The following is a 16,917-nucleotide window of genomic DNA, read 5'->3' on the forward strand; positions in this document are numbered from 1 at the left end:
AGAATCCAAGGAATAGTTCTGGAGCCTGTTCCCATCTATTCTTCCCACAATATTTGTTTAACACGGGGTAAACAACTGATCACAAAGGATAAACAATGATAGAATATTCTTAATCTTATTATTAGGGCCATGAAAATCTGGGCAGCATTTATTACATAGAGGCAAGTGTGAATTTTATTTTATTTCACAATGTGGAATTAGTTTTGGATGTCAAAATGAATTATCCCATTTACATCCCCTGTTCAGATTTCTTTTAAAAATTTGACATTTTCCTCCTGCAATTCACTTTTTAGGACCCGTCTGCATATTTATATTCTCTCATCGTATGCTGCTATAAACAATAATCAATAAAGCATCCAATAACAAGTCTAGAATTGCTAGTTGTTAAGAAAATCAAGAACTTTACAAAAGGAGCAACTATTTGTCCTATCAGTTTATCTACATTTCTCCAGGTCTTAGATGTCTTTGACCTCCGTGATTTGCCTTCCAGATGGCAACAGCAACTACATTTTCTCTACATGTTCTGTATTCATGATTTCATAGAGCTTATCTTTCAAAAACAAACCAAAAAAAAAATCCTTTAGCCTGATTAATAATTTATTACCAGTTCACAGATTTGCAAACTTTACATTAAGAATGCTCTTCATCCTTATTATAAAACAAAAAACAATGATGCTTTCTATTTTAGAAAGGAGGCTTCCACCTAAATGACTTAGTCTTATTCTACATCTTAGTTCTCTGTCATTGTGCTCTTCTGGAACTTGTGGGCACTGTTCTCCTTTTAGGGAGACAATGGAAAGGGCTCTATTAAAACAAAGAAATATGTTTCATTAGCAGCAAACACTTTGCTCTGGATGTGCCATTCTCTTCTGGAGGACCCATTTGCTAGAAAGGGTTCTTGGTTCAGTCAAAAATTGGCAGTGACCTACTACGTTAGCTTATGATAAAAATAGACTGTAACAAAGGCTCTTTTTAAAATATTTTCTGGACAATGATAACTTTGCTACAGCTACCTAGACCAATGTTTTATTTATTACTATTTTTTAAATTTAAAAGATTTTATTTATTTGACAAAGAGAGAAAGCACAAGCAGGGGGTGCAGCAGCAGAAGAGGGAGAAGCAGGCTTTCTGCTGAGCAGGGGGCCCGATGTGGGGCTCCATCCCAGGACCCTGGGATCATGACCTCAGCTGAAGGCAGACGCTTAACCAACTGAGCCACCCAGGGGCCCTTAGACCAATGTTTTAAAGGGAATTTACTGGTATGGACGCAAACATTATAGTAATTCCTAATTCAGAAAGTCAAAAAGGTCTAAGACCTAAAGGGTGGGTGCTTATAAAGAGCTATGTCTAAAAAAAATCCATAATCTTCAGATTATTTTACAAAGTCCTGAGTTATTGTAGGTTTCAAGTGAATTCCTCCTCCTCCTCTTCTTCTTCCTCCTCTTTCTTTTTAAAAAATAAGTACATTATCTACCTATGTTTTAGTTGCCTATTGTATTTCATAAACAAGAGTCTAGGTCAGGAAAATGGAAGCTGGAAGTAGGGAAATAAAGGCTTGCTCTTTTATATTATAAATAAAATAGTAGTTATAAGTACACAATCCTAAGATGATTTGACTGGCAAATGTACTAGACCTAGCTAATTCTTTGTCTTAGTCTTTACAAAAAGAGATGCAGAATAGCCGCCAGGAATCAATGCGACCTATGGTTCTCAGGGGAGAAAGAAAAAAAAAAAAAACTAAAAGAAATTAAGGACTATGCCAGGACACATGATTAAGAAATTACAACATTGTTTTTAGAAGAACTAAAAGAAGGGGCGCCTAGGTGGCTCAGTCGCTTAAGCGACTGCCTTCGGCTCAGGTCATGGTCCCAGGGTCCTGGGATCGAGCCCTGCATCGAGCCCTGCATCGGGCTCCCTGCTCGGCGGGAAGCCTGCTTCTCCCTCTCCCACTCCCCCTGCTTGTGTTCCCTCTCTCTCTGTCTCTGTCTCTCTCTGTCAAATAAATAAATAAAATCTTTTAAAAAAAAAAGAAGAACTAAAAGAAGAACTTTTAGTTCTTCTAAAAACTAGAAGAACTTTAGTGTCAGGAGTACATTTGAATGAGAAAATAAATTATGGAGAGTAAAGTACTCAGTAGGTTTTGGAAGCGGGGAGGTGAGGAAGAAAGAAGAAATTTTGGAACCTTAATGTATGATGCAAAGTGAAATAAAAATATTCCTTTCTGTCATTCTCTCTTTGCTTCTTTCCTTTCCACCAAATCATGTCCAAGCCCAGTGAAACCAGTCATCCAGAATGTCAGTATCTCTTATTCAGAGTGATTTTGATAAATGCCCTTAAGGAAATAAATATTCCCATTTCAACTAAATCATTTGGTGGGAACCACAGGGTAAAATCAACCACATCATTTCTCCCCTGAAAAAGTGACAAAATTTTTGTATTTATAAATACTGAAAAATGGTGTTTCTGTTACCTGTTTTTTTTTTTTTACACAATGATATTTGCATTCTGTGTGATTTTCAGTTGCGAGTATTCCAGGGGTAGAAAGATAAATGAAAAGATAGGCAGGAAGGAGAAAACGTAAGAGAAGAATTTTATAATTTTATAACTTTTCCAGAGAACTCATGCCTACTTCTTCTTCTTCTTCTTTTTTAAACTTAAAGAGTAACATTCATTTAGTGGGAAAGAATATTGTTTTGCAAACACTAACTCACAATTTACAACATGAATCTGGAACTGACAATTATGACCCAGGTTCTTTCCAGATTGGTAAGATTACATATCTTGGGGGTAGGGTAGTTTGGGGGCATTGCTGACTTAAATTTTCCACCACTTTTCTTCTGTTTGAATCATCACTGGTAACAGAAAAAGGATAATATCTTTCCTTGACCCCTTCTTTCTTTATCTCTCTCATTCCTTGCTGAAGAACCAAAAAAGAGAAGATAATTTACTAGCATAATAACACATGACAGTTATGTTCTAAGAGCTGTCAAGATTAGCAAGAAGAGGTCATTGATACAGTCTGAAGAATCTGAGCTATCTTAAAGTCTCAAAGTAATACAGGATCTGAAAGATCCAAACTTACCCCTCTGGTGTGGGTCATAGATCCAGAGAGAAGGCATAGGGATGGAAAGAGATCAAAAGCTATAGGGGAAAAGAGAGAAGACCAGAGGGCCAAGATCCCAGGTGTCTACCTGGGTGGACTTTGTGTGGACTGAGAGTGACTCAATGGAGAAAAGCACAGACATGCTATATGCTATTCTCTGCATTCTTCTGATGGGTCCCAAATCAGTCTTTTAGAGTACATGTTCCCTCTCCCTACTCTGAGGCTGGGGCAACTCAAAGCTTACACTTCCATGAGCAGAATTCTGTACTTCTATTCCACCTGCTCTCAGCCCCAGTGCACATTCACTCTGCTCCCACCCCTACCCATTTAGTCTTAGATGATTAGAAGAATGTGCTATGACACCCCCGTGATGGAAAACACAAACTTGACATGGAAATCACATGGTGCTTGGTCACCTAGATGACCCAGAATATGTTTATATTCATTGTGTCTTCTCTCTTTTTTTTACTGAAGTATAATGAACAAATAATAAACCATTATTTTCAGGTATACATCACAGGATTTGATAGGATTATATATTATGAAATAATCCCCATTGGGGCACCTGGGTGGCTCAGCCAGTTAAGCAGTTGACTCTTGATTTTGGCTCAGGTCATGATCTCAGGGTTGTGAGATCGAACTCCATGTTGGGCTCCACTGAGCATGGAGCCTGCTTGAGATTCTTTCTCCCTTTCCTACTGCCCCTCTCCCCACTCACACTCTTTCTCTCTCCCTCTCATAAAACAACCCTCCCCAAACCCATAAGTCTAGTTACTATCTGTGGCCGTACAAAGCTATTACAATATTATTAACTATATTCCCTATGCTGCACATTATGCTACATATAAGTCATTCCGTGACTTATTTATTTTATAACTGAAGTTTATACTTCTTAATTTCCTTCACCTATTTTGCCCCCCCTCAACCTTTCCCCTCTCTGGTAACTGATAGCTTGTTTCCTGTATCTATGAGTCTCTTTCTGTTTCATTTTGTTTGTTCATTTGTTTTGTTAAGAGTCCACGTATAAGTGAGATCATACATTATTGGTCTTTTTCTCCCCGACTCACTTCGCTTAGCATAATACCTTCTAGTTTCATCCATGTTGTTAGAAATGGCAAAATTTCATTTTTTTAATGGCTGAGCAATATTCCATTGTATATATGGAATCTTCTTTATACATTCATCTGTCAATGGACATTTAGGGTGCTTCCGTATCTTGGCTATTGTGAATAATGCTGCATTGAACATAATGCATTTACATCTTCATATTGGTGTTTTTTTTTTTTGTTTTCTTTGGATAAATACAGGAGTGGAATTGCTGGATTATATAGTAGTTGTATTTTTTATTTTTTTGTGGAACTACCATACCGTTTTCCACAGCAGCTATACCAATTTCCATTACTACCAACAGTGCATAAAGGTTCCCTTTTTTCCACATCCTTGTCAACACTACTTATCAGTAGTACTTATTATTTTTTTCTTTCTGTTAACAGTCAATCTGACAGCTGTGAGGTGATTTCTCATTGTGGTTTTGGTTTACATTTCCCTGAACTTGAGCATCTTTTCATGTGCTTATTGGTCATCTGTATTTTTTCTTTGAAAAGTGCCCATTTAAAAAAATCAGGCTGTTTGCTTTTTTGATATTAAGTTGTGTAAATTCTTCGTATATTTTGGATAGTCACCCCTTATAGGTTATATGATTCGCAAACATCTTCTCCCAGTCAGTAGGTTGCTGTTTCATTTAACTGATGGTTTCCCTTGCTGTGCAAAATCTTTCCGGTTTGATATAATCCCATTTGTTTATTTCAGCTTTTGATGCCCTTGCCTGTGAAGACTGGACCAAAAAAATATTGCTAAGACCAATGTCAAAGAGGTTACTGCCTATGTTTTCTCCAAGGAGTTTCATTCTTTTGTATGTAGCTGTCCAGTTTTCCCAACACCATATATTGAAAGACTGCCTTTCCCTATTGTATATTCTTGCCTCCTTTGTCATAGATTAGTTGACCACAAATATGTGAGTTTATTTCTGGGCTCTCTATTCTATTCCATTGATCCATGTGTCTGTTTTTGTGCTGGTACCATACTGTTTTGACTACTTTAGCTTTGTAGTATAGTTTGAAATCAGGGAGGGTCTGTTTGGGGTCTTTTGTGGCTCCCTACATATTTTAGGACTATTTGTTCTAGTTCTGTGAAAAAATGTCATTGTATTTTGATAGGGATTGCATTGAATCTGTAGATTACTTTGGGTGGTATAGACATTTTAACAATATGAATTCTTTTGATCCTTGAGCATGAAATAGTTTTCCATTTATTTATGCCATCTTCAATTTCTTTCATCAATGTCTTATAATTTTCAGAGTACAAGTCTTTTACCTCCTTGGTGCAATGGATTCCTAGGTATTCTTTTTTGATGTCATTGCAAATGGGATTGTTTTCTTAATTTCTGTGATAGCTTGTTATTAGTGTATAGAAAGGCAACTGACCTACAGTGTTTTTTGTTTTTTGTTTTTGAAGTTTGCTCTAATTGGTTTCTCTCTGTTGTACATGCTCCTAAACAGAGTTAATCCCTATGAATGAGGTGTTACCTTATGGTAGGATATAAGTATTACTGGGCGGGTCCTATCTCTTCCAAAATAGTTTAGTTTCTTATTCTATCAGTCTCTATAGTTTAACTACTCAGAATTGTTCAGAAAATGTCCCATTGAAATGTAAATATACTGGGGAAGATAATATCTTGAGCTTCCAACAGTGGAAAGCAGGGTGGGTGGGCGGGGGTGGACCTACTTCAGTGGGATGAAACCAGCTTAAATGTCATATAGGCTAAGTGTGAGGATTGAAGGGACAACAGTGTTCCCAGAGGATCGTTGATCAGGGGAGGTGAGAAGTTGTTATGTAGACGGGGAGAGTTGTAACTTGCTGTGTAAAGAACTAGTTAGCAGTTCAATAAGCTTCCATTCTAGAACTGAACAGACAAGCTGCTTAAAATGAGCGCTTTGGGGGGTGGGCAGGTTGAAAAATTTCATGTTGTTCATTGCCTTACTGAGAGTCATATACAAACAGGCTTACTTTCTATTTTAAAACAAAGACAACAGAGGGTTGTGACAGAAGCACACTGTAATTGTGACCATGTGTGAAACCCAAATATAGGCCAAAACATTTCTACCTGCCCTGCAGGAGCTAAGACATTTGGTGAACTACTAGAAAGTAGTAAATGTAAAATAAATTATAAAAAATTCAGTAAATATAAAGAAAAAAAGAATTCCATGTAGTTTCATCTTCCAAATACAATTAAGATAATATTTTACAATATTTATTTCTAGTCTTTTTTCTTTTAAATTAATAATGCTTCTTATTATCTTATGAAGAAAATAGCCATTGCAGAAAGTTTAGACCATTGGGAAGGTGTAAAGAGAAAGATTGTCATAAATCCTACTAGTTAGAAATGGCCTCTTTGAGCTTTTGGGTGTATTTCCTTCCTGGGGTAAAAAAAAATTTTTAAGGGTATATAATGTGATATGGTATGCTGTTGGTTGATGTCAAAATTTATTCTGTTCTTCTCCCTGGATACATGGTCATTCAACTAAAATCCACATTTCCCAGGTTCCCTTGAGGCTGGGTGTGGCCATGTGACAAACTTCTCACCAATAATACATGAACAGAAGTCATATGTGCAATTTCCGGTAATTTTTTGTAAGGTGGTTGTAGGGGATCTGCTTCTCTGTTTCCTTCCCGTTCACTGGGCCTGATTGTTAAGAGAGACCAAGAGTTCCCGGCTGAGCAGGAAATGACATGTGCACTCACTCCAGCTTGTGTCCTGCCCGTGCTCTTCATCTTAGAGAACTCATGTGCCCTTTGGGGACTTCTGAAGGGGTATTCAGCAGAAGGAAGCCTGAGAGTTTGTAACTTTGAAGTTTAGAGCTAATGATCACTTGGATTTACTGGCCTTTCTTAGAAACAAGTTGATGGGACCTAGGGGAAATTTGGATTTATAAATATTTTTATGAGCATTCTATACATTTATAAATACTCTATTTTAAGAAATACTTCACATTGGTGTTGGCATATATCTCTATATTGCTAGTCTTTGAAAATATGCTCTTTAACATTTATATAATAATTTGTCATAAGGGCAAACATTTATTGGACATTTTTGCTGTTTTCAATTTTTACCATTAGAGATAATTTTTGATATAAATTTTTTTTTGACTTTCACTCACTAATTTTGTACTTCGGATGAAATGCTAGAAGTAGAATTACCAGGTCAAAGGGCATGTGCATTTTAAAGACTCCTGACATATTTTGGGGTTAATAAACTGACCACAACTGTGAGATACTATGGATGGATCTGCGAGTCTCTTCCTAAAAGATAAATTACACATATGGCAGCAAGGGAAGGGATCATGTCATGTTTGTACAAGGATCATGAAAAGTCCCTCATTATCAAGAAATTATGCTTGTTTACTCTCTAATGTTTCTATTAAAGAATAGAGTGGCACTTGCCTTTCAGTGCATTGAATAAATAAGTGAATAAATTTGAGATTGATACCAACGTGGCTCTTGGAAAAAATCTTTCCCTGGTTTGAAACAATTGTCCACTTAACATCTTGGAGTTGGCTGAAGTCTGATATGAAATGATTTCCTGGTAGCCATTTTGAAGACCAAGAGTAGTGGTCCAGAAGGGGTTTTAGACTCAAAGTATCCCACCTTCATTGGAGGCTTAGAAGTTGTGTGATATTATTTGAATGCTGTTTAGTGTTGTATGTATTAGGGAATAAAGGGAGAATAGAAGCATTTGGCTTCCAATTGTTTCACTGATGAGAAAGCTTAAGTAAAACTTAGGTCTGTGGGGAAGCAACCCTAGTTCTGGTAGCTCATACAACATTAGTGGCTGTTTGGAGGCTTCAGTTTTACAGACGAACCTGAAACCTGGGGAAGGGCATAACTGCTTCCATTACCCAGATGTCATTTGCTCCAACTCTGAATTTTCCCCCTATTTTAGATTACAACTTGCAGAATGACCTTCAATGTGGATTTCACAGTGAGGTTTTTTTTCAACCACACTTCACAAAAAAACCAATTTTACATTTTTATTTTTTTCTAACAAAAGTTCTGGTTAGTAAGACTGTATTATTCCAATTGCTGTAAATGCTATCCATAGCAAGAAAGAAGACAACTTTCTAGCAGGGTTGCCAGTCCTATGAAATGTACACCAGACCTAGATAGTAGTGTGAAAGTCAAATTCTCCACATCCTCCACTCCAGCTTGGTTTATGCCATTCTGAATCCATAGACTAGCCCATCTATTTGCACTTTGCTATAGAAAGCAAGGCAATGACCTTGGTTTCTTGCATGGGATGTAAGAACAGGAATGTGGTTTCTAGAATGTAGTTAGCCCTATGTTTTTGAATGCCAAATATAATAGTCATTACGTGTTCCCTCTCCCATCCAATTGTGCTACCCACCAGCGTTGCAGTGGCAGGAGCAATATACCCACATTTCCCTACTGCCTGTAGTTCAGCTAAGAGCTGATCTCAATATAGCCTCCTTGCTTGCTAGCAATCGGAGGAGCAATTATATCACATACTTGGACGGGCCAGTGAATAATTCGCCAGGTTCAGTTCTGAGTGCCAGCCCTACTGTTCTACAGAAACTATTAAAAATAAAGAAAACTAATTGGAGTCCATGGGCAAGGTCTACAGTCTGTATGACCTCACTAACAGGCACTATCTCCTCATTTTCCATTTCTTACTGCATTCCTGAGGTCAGACATCATGCAAAATGATATTAAAGTTTGTCTTGGAGTAGGGGTATGGAAGGAACCAGGAAAATTGTAAAACAAAAGAGTATTAATGGGGGGTAGAGCCAGGAGTGGGGAACAGCTAACGAAAAAATATAACGTTATAGCAATTTAAGAACTTTGAAACTAGACAGACCAATGGACTAGAAAGGGGAGTCCAGAAATGGACCCAGATATGTTGAGGATTTAGTACGTTGGCATTTCAAGTTAGAGGAGCAAATACCTATTTTCAGCAAAAATGTTGGGGCTCTGGCTAGCCATCTGGAAAATATAAAGTTGTATCCCTTACTCCATAGCTGAAATAAACTACAGACAAATAAAATATTCAATGTAAAAAATAACATTGTAAGAACACTGACAAAAACATGGGCAATTAAAAGAATCTTGGAACAGAGAAGGCTTTTCTCAGCATGACACAAAATCTAGAAATCATAAAGGAAAATATTTATACACTTGACTAGTAAAAATTTAAGACTTCCGAATAGAAAAAAAAAGCACACTATTAATAAAGTTAAGAGACAAATACTGGGAAAAGATAACCAACAAATGTGGCAAATAAAGAACTGATTCCTTTAATATACAAAGAACACTTACAAATCAATAAGAAAAAGATGAATAACCCAATAGAAAATCAGACAATGGACACGAGCAGCTGAAAGTCACCTGGGATGGTTGAAATGGGATTAGAGTGGGGTGGAAAAGTCTTTGAAATAGATTGGTGGGACCCAGGGTGAGGCTACTGGACTTGTGGGAATCATATGGAGAGTAGCAGAGTCACCATCTTCAGACAGCTGAATACTGCCAGTCGCAGGCAGCAGGGACTCCCATGGGAGCTCAGCCAGTGCAGACCATCTGTCACCATCCAGAGAACACCACCCATAGCCTGTGCTGAGAGACTGTTCGGCTGTTTTTGTATTATCTCTCTGGTGAATGTCTTGCATAGAAAGTTGCCTGCACATGGCTTGTGGATTGTTCAACGGATGTGACCCCCAGCTGTGACTTGATACTTTGTCCAGCTCCATCTTACTGTCCCATGTGGTTTCCTCCCTCCTAGAAATGTAGTGCAAGGTCTTTGAGATCCAGAAGATACTGCAAGTCAGGAAGGGAATGCTCAGCACGTGTGTTTAGGCAGGTCTGGCCAATGATACAGCACAGCCTTTTTACATATAGGCTTGTTTTGTTTTTTTTTAAGATTTTATTTATTTTTTTGACAGAGAGAGACAGCGAGAGAGGGAACACAGGCAGGGGGAGTGGGAGGGGGAGAAGCAGGCTTCCTGTAGAGCAGGGAGCCCGATGCGGGGCTTGATCCCAGGTCCCTGGGATCACGACCTGAGCCGAAGGCAGACGCTTAACCAGCTGAGCCACCCAGGCGCCCTGCATATGTGCTTGTTTATACAAATATACTGTTTCTGGAGTGATACACATAAAAGGAACTGAAAGGAGGGGTGTTCTATAACATGGAATTTATAATGATAGCCCCCAAATATTCATGATGCTGCTGCAAAATTATCATCTCCATTTTGAAGATGAGGATACTGAGGCTGAGACTTATCTGTGCTATACAACTTGAACTTGGATCTATGTGGTTGCAAGGTTGGACACCTTCCTGACTCCTTGTTGGGTAACATATTGAGAGCTAAAGAGATAGGGAGCTTTGTGTCTTCTAGGAAACCATGGCTAAATGTTAAGTGCTTGCCCCTTTGGAATTCTTGTAATATTAGGCTAAAGTGACCAGAAGTGGAGTTAGCCCCCAGAAGTTTTTGCCTCATTAAACGGCCATTTGCTAAAGGCTTGTCTATGTTTTTCTTATTTTAGTTCTGCCAACAAAACAGACAAAGCCTACTTGCCTATTTGCCTACTTTACAAATTTGCTGAGGGCTGTCCCTTGTTACAGATTGTCAGTACAGATTCTAACTGGTGGGGATACCAAGTTATAAATGGTTGTTAGTTACAAATTAGTCATAAATGGTTATGAATGGTTATCACGTTGCCTGGGTTTTCTTCTGGAGGAAGCTCTGTGTTTGAAGAGAGACTTGGGTAGCGTATATTTGGAGTGTGCATGGAGGAAGGTGCCTTGGTATGAAAATTCTGCTCTGAGGCATAGCTCACTGCGCCAGAATTTCCTGCCAATGTGTTGTTGGGGGAAAAAGCTGTGTGGTTTCTTTTTTCCCCCCTTAAACAAAGCTTTATCTGTAATCATAAACCAGCTGGAGGAAAGAAAAAACCCTGTAGTACTGCATTCAAACATCAGCAGTTATTTTGAAGACAAATGATTGACTGAACTTAACATTTTTCCCCAGCAACCAGTTCTAGTGTGAAGATAAAACCTCAGAGAAGAGCAGCAAGTTCAAGCAGCACAAAGTAAAGGAGAGAAGTATACTTTTGTTCGGTCAGTTGTAATTGTTCAGTTCAAGTCCTTCTGGTACAGACTTTTTGATTCAATATCTTATTTTACATTTGCCAAAACAAGGGTGTGAGGCAGTTTGGAGTTAAAATATGAAATATGCTAATCTGCATACTTAGCCAGTGCTAGAAAGTGGCTTTTTCTTGCTCTTTAACCTTTTCCATGTAGAGTTAGCTGACCAAGAAAACCCAAGGGGATGGATTCACCATGTTTATTCCCATTCTCTAGAAAGCACCTTGCTTGTTTACTTAGTAGGTCTGCAGGGATTCAGTGTTTTCTTATCTCATTTCTTCCTTGGTAACTAGTATATATATATATATATATTTTTTTTTTTTTTTCCCCTTGGAGGAACATATAGCATCCTTACTTGTAAACAAACCCCACAAACCTCTTTCCATGTTGTGGAGGTCTGAAAAGAGCTGTAATTTTACTGAGTCATAATCATGGAAGCACAATGCAGTCCCAGAGATCACCAAACTGAACACGTAGGCATAATAGGGAAGACTTAAGGAACTGGAATAACTGGGTTTCGTGTTGCCAGATGATTCAGGGTATGCACAGTGTGTGTGATGACAAAATGAAGTGAGGAGACCTAATTGCAGCAACGTCAGCCTGCAGACAAAGCTAGGAAACATGAAAATGACAGAACCAAGAGCTGCTATGTTGGAACTACAAATCTGGGTGCAGTGACTCTCCAAGGAAACTGAAGTTGTTCAAGCAAAACAGATTTTTGCTGGGAAGATTCCTATTGTCTGAGATAAAGAGACAAGACTACACACGATTTTTAACTACCTGCTTTGTCATCATAACTCAGTAGGAAAGGAGTGGCTCTATATGGTTACATTTTGTTGTCTGGTGTCTGGAATTTCACATGGCAATTTTGCTTGACAATCACTGTCTTCAATATGCTCATCACAACTGCAACACACAAAAGACATTCACCTACTTCCTAAATATGTAGGTGTAAGTGTCATCATTCTAAGTTAAAACAACTATAATACTTAAAAATTCTGGCCTTGAGTTGGGAAGGTCAGTTGTTCAGAAATCATAATGAATATACATAATATTTTGATAAATATAAATATAGAATATTTATAAATTTGTCATGAGAAAAATCCTAACAAGATAATTCAAATATATATATATATTTGGTACTATGACACCCAAGGAGAAAGCAGAGCAGTTAGACTAAGTAAAGTGAAGAGGTTGAGTGGGTGCTTGTCTTTTTGCCAAGGGAATCATTCTAGCACTTTGAAGCTGTGTTCTTATGGTACCCAATATAAGATATATAAGACATAGAGAAAATGTGAATTGTCCATGTCAAAGAATAGAGGGAGGAAAGGAGGTGATGTTCAGGAGGGCCCAGAGATCCTCCCTTACCCCACCTCTCTCTGCCAATCATCCCTCAAAGCTGCCATGTTCTAGGCTTTTCTAAACCTTTCACAGAAATAACAGAGCCCAGAGGATTCACATTAATTTATGGCCATCCACCTTAGCTGATTTAGCATCTCAGGGGGAGAGATAATTCTAGGGCCTTTCAGGAATTCTGAGCTAAGTTGCTTCAGAGTAGACTGAGAAAAAAAACAAAAGATGTTATGAGGTGTGTTAGAATCCCTGGGGTAACCTCAGGACTCCCAAGCAGGGGATTGAGGATTCAGGTTGGGATATGACAAACACTGCAGCTGGTACCCCACAGAGAAGAGTCAAAAGTAGTTGGGTCTCTGGGTGTGGGCAGGCTGTGGGAGATTCACTTCATTAATTGTTCCCATAATTTCTGGCTCTGTATTACTCAAATAAACACAACAAGCCCAAGTATACATAATAGTTACCTGAGATAAATCTTGTATTGGAGGTCTTAGCCTTAGGTACATACTGGAATCACCTGGGGAGCCCCAAAAATACTGATCCTTCGGTCGTACTTTTAAAAATATTGATTTAATCGGTTAGGGGTTTTGGAAATAATTTTCTAGGCCCAGGATGGAGCTGCTCTTGCCCAGGGTGCTATGTGAGGAAAATAAAATTTCGATAACTTTCATGTCCTGTAAATGCATTGCTTGGCCAGAAACACAGAATATCCAGTCAGCTAATTCCCAAATACCAAGCCAGTGCTGGGCCTTCTCATTCCAAGCAAGGTCAGCTGTGTCCCCACTGCCAATCTGAGAGTTTTAAATTTTTCTCTTCCTTGTTTTTTATTCTTTATCCCAAAAAATGTTTCCTGCCTTCTGAAAAGAGATTGTCAGCTTCACGAAGTATTAGATAAAGTTTGTATTACTTAAATATATTCATGAGTATATGTATAATGTGTGTGTTTTATATTTAGGTGAGAACCACTGCCTATAGCCTTCATTGAGTCTATTTAGGTTAAAACATTGAAATTCACCTTCTTTAAGAAGGCAAAACAATAATCAAATTTAATTTTGCACTAGTATTTCAGGGTTTGATGGCTACCAAGGCTTAAGAGTTGAGCAGTGCATGTCTGAGACGTATTTAACCACGAGGGTCAGGTTCCCTTTGAGGTCCATTCTGGGCAGCCTCAGCATGATGATCTTTGCTGCCCTTTGCCCCAAACCCTTGCTGTAATCCTATGTTCTCTCTTAGGAGTCATAAGACCCCTGGTGATTGTACATCTGCTTGCTTATTATGAATAAACTGTGGGCAAATCAGAGGTTCTTAGGAGCCAAAGATAGCCGTAGTACTTATTATCTGTAAGATAATTTGATACTTCTTTGAATCATGTGGGGTTTTTTGGGTTGTTAATATTTTGCTTTTTCTTTTCTAGATAAATAATATCTTGTTAAAAATCTGTCAACCAAATATAGCTGAGATATTTTGTTCGACAGATACAATGCCTCTTAGGATTTAGATATCGATGAACTAAAAGCTTGGAAAATCCGGCAAGAAGAGAAATGGCTGGAAAACACTTTTGGTTGCCCCTGGGTAACAGTGAAACTAAGGGGAAGAAGTAAAATCAGGGGACTTTTGGTTGTACTATCAAATCCTCTTGAATGTTTTTAGACATTGTTTTGTGATGATTTCTGAGGGATTTTGGTGTGGTTTTATATCACTGGCCCTCACTACAGGCTAGTTTAAATGGCCTTAGGACTCCTACTCCCAGTAGAGGCCCAGCCTCCTCAAGGCTGTGATTATGAATTTCCTCTTAGGATTATTTACATTATTTGCAGAGGTAAGGAGTAAAGCTGTAATGGTGGAATAAATGAGGTGGGGTAGAGATTTTGGGGGTCTGTCCCTATCTCGAAGGTGGCTGACCAGCCCACTACTTCTAAGTTTGGCCCTGTCTAAGCTTCAGAATCTGCTTACAGAGGAAGGCAATTTTTTAGCTTGTCAAAGAAAGAAAAATTCACTTAGAGAAGACCATCATGCCATATTCTTAGATCAGATTCCGTAACATTATTTACTGAGACCGTTAGGCTGTTTGCAAAATTCTTGTCTTACCTATAAAAAAATTGTTGTTATTATTCTTAGTCAAAGGAACTATGGAGATCTTTAGTCTTTAGTACAGTCTTGTCATTGGGACAGAGAAAACCAAGGCTGGAGGAAGTTAGATTGGTAGACTCAACAGTGAGTTTAGTTGGTAAAAGAGCTAAGACTAGAGCCTGGTTCTCCAGCCCCAAATCCATGGCTCTTTCCTTCTCCTAGGCGGTTGTAGCTTCGGAATGAAATGAAGAACCTCATTTGTCAACTTTAGAGTATAAGAAAGTGGATTAAGAACTATGACAACATTAAAGAGGTCCTGTTCTAATGGTATTTATTAGGTATTTATTATAAGTCATTTACTCTGAACTAGAATAAATTAGTGGTGAGAGTATAGATTTGTGTAGACTTTTTGGAAATAAGCATTTGGCAATATGCACCAAAAGCTTTTAAAAGGGTCACATTCTTTGACCCAGTAATTCAACTTTTGAGGATTTTCCTAATAATCAAAGTCACAAAGACTTATGGTCATGGATATTCACCCAACATTTATTTATATTATTAAAAAAAAAAGGAAATTGCCTAACTGTCCACAGAAGCAGGACTGCTTGGTAAAATATGATTTTTCATTATATAATATGATGTAATAAAATTCAGCTATTAAAAAAAATCATGCTCTTGGGGCGCCTGGGTGGCTCAGTCGTTAAGCGTCTGCCTTTGGCTCAGGTCATGATCCCGGGGTTCTGGGATCGAGCCCCGCTTCGGGCTCCCTGCTCCGCATGAAGCCTGCTTCTCCCTCTCCCACTCCCCTTGCTTGTATTCTCTCTCTCACTGTGTCTCTCTCTGTCAAATAAATAAGATCTTTTAAAAAAAAAGTCATGCTCTTGAAGCATAATTAAAGATATGGCAAGATGCTCATGATAAATGGTAAATAAAAATCAGGCTTACAAAATATTTTGCAGGAATCCTGATTTTTAAGAAAACTATATCATATATAAATAAAAAAAGATTATAAAGATAGCAAAATGTTAGCCATTGTTATCTCTGGGTGGTCCCATTATGATTCAGTTTTACTTTTCTTTATACATTTCTGCATTTTCCAAATTTCTACCATGAACCTGTATAACATAAATTATGCAAAATTATACAAAACAAAAATATTATTGAAAATATAGTTTGGATAAATCTTTTTTTTTTAAAGATTTTATTTATTTGACAGAGAGAGACAGCGAGAGCAGGAACACAAGCAGGGGGAGTGGGAGAGGGAGAAGCAGGCTTCCCGCTGAGCAGGGAGCCCGATGTGGGACTCGATCCCAGGACTCTGGGATCATGACCTGAGCCGAAGGCAGACGCTTAACGACTGAGCCACCCAGGTGCCCTAGTTTGGATAAATCTTAAAAAAGATTTATATCCATGTTTTTTAGACAGAAGACCATTTGTTCATGGGGAATAAGAGCAGAGACACTTGGGAAGAGGGACGAAAGGCCTTGTTAATAAAGGACAGACCTGCCAGAAATACTCTGAACCCAAAATAAGTGAGGCTCTTTGGGCCCAATGTAGAAGAGTGAACATTTTAAAAGTGCATAGGGGTAGGAACATCTGAACCTAAGACAGAAAACAAAGTTGAAAAAGCATTAAGTTTAGATGCTAAGCATTATTTCTAAACCACTAGCCCTGGTGTCTAAGGCTACACATTTTTGAAGTTTACAGAGAGCCTTTAAATGTCAGCATCATTTTTAGCCCAGAGCTCTTTTCTTACACAACATCTATAAATATCTATTAGTTTAAATTGTCAGCATGCAAAACATTTGCTATGACTTTTCTCATCATATCAGTCAAATTATGTCAGAGCCAGAAGTAAAAGAAAATGCCTGGGTAATCTGGCAATTACTAGTATTATTTGATGAGATTTTCACAGGGGGTATTTAATAGCGGTTCAATAATATTGTTTATAGTCATAGGAAGCCTAACCAAACAGTATGATCTACTGCACATTTCCATCATGAGCACTTCAAACTCATAATGTCTGAAACTAAACTCATAATCTCTCCCCACACTTGTTTTACCCTCTTGGGTTCCCTAATTTTGTCGTTAGTACCAGCATCCATTTAGTTGCCTAGACCATAAACTCAAATCATCCTCTAATTTCCAGATTTCTGGGCTGGGTTACTGTAAAAACATC

The sequence above is a fragment of the Callorhinus ursinus genome, unplaced genomic scaffold (assembly GCF_003265705.2).
Source record: "Callorhinus ursinus isolate GAN/ISIS: 27379988/994484 unplaced genomic scaffold, GSC_fseal_2.0 scaffold2, whole genome shotgun sequence".
NCBI classification, from domain to species: Eukaryota; Metazoa; Chordata; class Mammalia; order Carnivora; family Otariidae; genus Callorhinus; species Callorhinus ursinus.